Source organism: Limanda limanda, chromosome 8 (genome assembly GCF_963576545.1).
Source record: "Limanda limanda chromosome 8, fLimLim1.1, whole genome shotgun sequence".
In the NCBI taxonomy this organism is placed as follows: domain Eukaryota; kingdom Metazoa; phylum Chordata; class Actinopteri; order Pleuronectiformes; family Pleuronectidae; genus Limanda; species Limanda limanda.
Genome location: NC_083643.1, coordinates 19,375,453 through 19,381,454, shown reverse-complemented (window position 1 = coordinate 19,381,454; position 6,002 = coordinate 19,375,453).

The window sequence follows — 6,002 nt, the reverse complement described above, 5'->3', positions numbered from 1 at the left end:
ATGATTGATTAACAATGACAAACAATAGACCAATAATATGTGTCGATGCTGGCAACACACTGCTAGCCCTCTGTAGCCAATTGGCCGGCCCAATTGGAGGGAATTTAGAGAGGAAGAAGAGAAAAAAAACAAAACAACAACATAGCGGACCAGACCGGCCCACATTGGGTCAACGGCCCACCGGGATTATGCCCGGTATGCCAGATGGCCAGTCCACCCCTGATCATAAACATTGGGTGGATGCTTCGGAGCCGCCATTTTCAGTTGCACATTCTGTTACTGTAGCAGCAACCACGAGTCACTTTTTTAGCCAATTAGCACACACTCTTACAACTGTTCTTTTTCCAGGTCTGTGAATTTTTCATCTTTATAACAGCTGATTTACCCTGATGTTACTGTTACTGTAAAATAATTGTGTTACTTTGCTGCAAACTACAAAATTATTGAAAAACTAACTGTAAGTTGTCAAGGTGATTTGAGTCATTTTACCTAACATGTAAATATAAAAATTCCCAAAAGTGTACAATTGCAGCTTCTCCTAAGTACAATCAACTGTCAGTTAAACTAACATTTATTTGAAAATGCAACTAATCAATCAAATTAGAAAGAAATGACAAAGTCAATGATAATGAAAACTGCAATTTGCTGTGGCCCTATATTACAAGTGAAAGCAGACCCTTAAAATTCTCCATAGATCATCTGTTAAAAATGTTTTCAAAGCTGCAGGAACAATTCAGCAACATGGGGGTATTTCTGCATCTTAAGAAATAATGCAACTGGAATTGAAAGTGAAATGTTATGTTTGCATATAGAGAATGCTAAAACTCTGTTTGAATGACTTAATTTGCTTGTAGAAGAATATTCACTGACCTTTTTCTTCAAATTTTTATATTCAATAAGCCCAACAAGCCCAAGAATGAATCAAACTTTCAAAATATACAATCTATGCAGACAAATACAAGTGGCATGCAAGTAACTAAAGTAACTGCCATGTGTTAACCACTCTCATATGAGTCTGGTACCTCACTCGCGAACCCTTTCTCCAATTGTAAGAGAAAACACTTTTATATAATCATCATATTGTTATATAATCCCTCCAATTAGTTACATTTTGAGATCTACCAGAGAGAGGGATGTAGTCAGTGTGTGGCACAGACAGGACTCATGAATATGAACCTCATTATAGATGCAACTCTCGTGTCATGTTGCTTCTTTGTTTGGCTTTAATCAAGAAAAGAAACAAGACTTTGGTAAATCATTATGAGCAGATGAGAGGGATTTCATTTGGAGTCTGTTTTCCTGCTGTTCTAAATTCCTGGTGCCCTGCCTGTGAGAGATGTTTGACTTGTCCTCCATCCAGAACAGTGGTATTGTGGCACTTATTTTGAAATTCTGAACCTTTCGAATTTTGGTCAAATACAGAAACCAAAAACGCAGTCATTCGTTCTGTGGATGCAAAATGTTTAGCAAAAAGTTGCCCACAATCCTTTGGGCCACAAGCAGAGTGCGACCACAAGAAACTTAATACATTTATACTCTTAGCAGCTTCCACATTGGGTTAAATCTAATAACAAACTCTAACAGCATCTCATCTGTCTTGTTGATCATTTATCAGCATGCTCTTGCAGAATATGGTAAAGTCCTGAAACATGAAGGTAAAGATGCTTTGGGTATTTCACATGGACGAGTTCTTCCAGACAATCTAACAACACCAGCCTCCTGGTTGTTACGTTCCAGGATCTGAAATCTGAGACGGGTTTGAGCCGTTGATTGATAAATTGCAGTGGTTTGATATTTTGAGTCTTTAATTATAATGTCCCTGATGGATTTGGGCCACCAATGTAATATCTGCCCTCAAGATTTGTATGCTTCACCATGATCATCCATCCTCCTCCGCAGACAAGGCTGATCCCTGAATAAATACCAGTCACAGAGCTCCAGTCACACAGTCTGCTCAGCGAGGTTTTAACCGGGCTTCCCTATGGTTTCACATCTTTTTTATGATTTGGGATCAGAACCATTGAATTGTCGGCCCAATAAATGTTTGGATGGTGTCATTTTGGTTTCCAGTATAGATGCCGAAGGCCAACTACGATCTTAAACCTTTATAACAACCGCCAAGTACATTATATTTTCGTCTGCATCTGTTTGTTTGTTTGTTTGTTTGTTGGCAGGATTACACAAAATATACTCAACCAACATTTTTTTTGGGGGGGGGGGACATGACCCCAGAAGGAACCTTGAGAAAATGTGCTCAACTCACTGCACAGTCAGAGCGGAGGTGTGTACACGAATGTCTTTTTCTATCTCACGGTGTAAATATTTGACTTTTGGCTTTATTATACTGGTTAGTGTTTTATAAAGAATTAAAAGTGATGTCATGGTTGCTCTCTCTGTAATTTGCACTAATAAACATACAAACTATACACAACATAGAGGTAATTCTAAACCCCCAATCAGAGGAGGTTCTTGCTAAAAGATAAAGGAAGTGCTTCAACACACTCAGAGATAAACAGATGCCAGAGAGGCGTTTGCAATGAATCAAGAAGCCGCAGCTGCTTACTCCACATGACCAAACATGGTCACATAAGCAAAAGTCCCTGACCAGGATGCAAATTCCTTTCAGTCTACCAGCCAGGACGTGCACGCTGTAGTGCTGACCTTTACTGCAGCTCATTAAAATGTTTGTTTGGTATGAAAAGGAGGGCGTGTCGATCTGCAGCTGATAACCATCAAGTGGTCGAGTGAAGATTTGGATACTCAGTCGGGCTCCTCGTTTCTCCTCAGTGCAGCTCGGCTTTGCTTTAGTAAACAAATGACCCAAGGAATCTATCGTCCGCTGACAGATGAAGCTTGAACAAGGCAAATGTGTTGTTCACTTGCTCTAATCTGTCTTTTTATGATGACAAATTTGCTCTTAGTGATAGATGAAACATAACTGAGGTATCTTTGGATATGTTTAATGAATCCAAATCCAGAGCTAAGTCTCAGTTTCCTCCTTGACCAGGGGACTCCATGGAAATAGATACAGCTATGTGCACTCCCTGCTTTGCATCCCATCAGCTGAGACAGTGTACTCGGCCTCCTTTTAAGGAAGCACACAGCCAGTGTTAGTTGTAGTGTCCCAGCTTGGCAAAGTGCAAGGCCGCAGACACAGAGCATGGTTTACTCTAGGAAATACCTGCTGCTATACAAATCTAAGAATAACTGCTCTCCATTGTAGTCGCCATGAGTCCACTTTCCATACAGTGCATGCTGGGAGGCCAACTATCATCACCGTCGTCATAGCGATGGTGCAGGAGCAGGTGGACGTTTAAACAAATAAACCCTGCATCTCAACCGTTCCGGCTGTGAGCCAGAGGAATGTTATTCCACCTTGCATCTACTAAGTAGATTTGATGGCAGACTGATTACTGATGAATGCCTTCATTTATGTCAGAGCCAGTAAAGTTCACCTCTTACCTCTCCCGCAATTTGCTCATGTGGAAAACCATTTCCTCTCCTGTTTAAAACGTCCCATCTGTACATCGACAGAGCAGCTTCCTCTCTGTCAAATCACGCCACTTCTCAGCAACAAGGACTCATTTGTTGCTCAGACTAAAGCCTCAGCAGTGTGATTCAGCCCTGTATCGGTTTCTCATTTGGCAAATTTGACTTCTTTTTAATGACTGCCTTTAAAAGTCTGTTTAAAAAGTCATCTGCCTGTGTTTGTGTGCACAGGGCAGCTCGTGCCCGGCTCTCTCCTGTCAAAGACGGTGGTGTTTGGATCAAGCTGATTTGATGCCGCCCTTGATTTTATACGAGGAACTTAAGTCGTCATGTCATTAGACTAAATCTGTGAACTCTTCTTTGTGTATATTTAAGGAAGCTTTGAAGTAAAATCTATGTCATAAAATACTTACACTTCATTGACAAACATATTTACTGGATCTCTGCACAGCTGCATTCACTCTGATTATGGTAAACTATCCTGAGGATACACAGCAAACCCGGAGAGACCAGATGAGCCCGTGGTCATGAATCCAACTCAGATGTGATTGTAGCCTTTATCTCCAATACCATCTAAGGAATAGGAGACTGACTTGGCATGTCCACAGGCAGCAACAGCTTCCCCACAGCCCGTTGTCAACTTAAGTCTTTAGTCAAATAACAGTATTCAATGCTGTGTTTGACAGAGCAGACGCGAGCACTGAGCCTCGTGGAGAGGGAGAAGAGGACATTTTTGTTTTTTGCTTGCAATTACTTTGTGATTGGGGAATGGCAAGTTTGCCATTTATCTGAAAGACCCTGTTAGAAATGAGTAGGTCCTGCCTTCCCGATATCATGTCACAAATGCAATGTGGATACAGAGCCTTCTGATTCCTCTGCATAAATATACTAAACTATATGATTGTTGTTTTGTCAACTTTACAAGCATCTCTTGTGAACTTAAAACAAATGACTTGAGAATTGAAGGAAGAAAGGAAAGGATTGCTTAAGTTGTCAGTATAAATAAAGAAAATAGACAAAAGTTGAGCTTCATATTTCATGTCATCTTGTCTATTTCTCAAGCCTGTGCACAAACGTGCATGGAGGTGAGACATTTTAATACACTCAACTGTTGTTTTAACATATTTGTGCAGACTTTGCTCTGCTTTATGCGTTTGTTTGCGTTCTTTTCCCTCATTGAATAACAAATGATTTGTATTGACAGTATCAACTTTTCAAAACACATCTACCCTGAGATAGATGTAATCAGACCAAATAGAATTGCATATATTTTCCAAAGGGTGAGGTATCTATACCATATATAACCCAATTTAGTGCAACATGTTATTGACAGTCTTTTGAATATAGAGCTCTTCCAAATCCAAAGTTGGTTAGTGTAACCCTTAAACCCTGTGGTGACACCAAATGATGTCTTGACAGCATTATTCTGCCCAAATTCACCCACATCACTCTAAAATAATAATAACAATAACAACATCTTGTTTCAGCTGTAAGAGGATAGCATCATAAAACTTACCAGGCCTGCAGACTGAAGTGACTGTTCCTGCTCGAAGTCAGAGGAGCGAGTGCACCCAGAGGTTTATAAACACAGCATGAACAGCCCCGCCTGCTCCGACTGCAGCTCAGTGATGTCCACACTTGGCCAGTGTTTGTGCGTGTGTGTGTGTGTGTCTGTGTGTGTGTGTGTGTGTGTGTGTGTGTGTGTGTGTGCAGGAACTATGCTATTTATCCATCCAGTTTAAACACACAATTGTATATGAGATTAATAAGCTGCTATAGTAATTTCAATATGATGTAGTTTCTTTAATGATAAATTAGGTCTTTAGAAAAGACAATTACCAAACATATTTCTGTGAACATTTTCTGTCTTCTCTCCGTCTCTGGAGTGAATGCATTCATGTCGAGACATTGAGTCACAGAAACATCTGAGAGGCCGAATGATGCACATCCATAACACAATATGGCTCATAAATGACATGGGATTTCTCAAATCCATACAGTCAAATGTATTGTTGTCGCATCATAGATGGGAGCAAAAATCATGCTGATCGCTGCGTCTATTTTAGAGCAATTTCATCCAATTAGAGGTTTTTCTCCCTGGCTCAGCCCCTCTGGTCTGGACAAATTACAAGAAACTGTTTAGAAACTAAGAACCACTCCTCTGCATCCATCCGTGGTAGCTGAACAGTCTCGGCTGTTTATTGTTTCCAGTCAGCTCGAGGAAACCACAAACCAAATTGCACGCATATCTGTGCTTCCAAAACAACACTGTTGTTTGTTTTCTAATTTGTTTCTATTGCTCCATCACTGAATTTACAGCTAACCGTATATCACTGTGACATCTGAGACACTGTGCTGTTGCAAAACGATGAATTATCTGACAGGGTGAGGCTCGACTATAACAGAGAAATGAAAAATAACATTTTAGGAAATATTTATTCCCTTTATTCAATCATGATGATTCTCTCATGATACATAAGGTGCAGACAGAAGGGAAGGTATTAAATCATGAT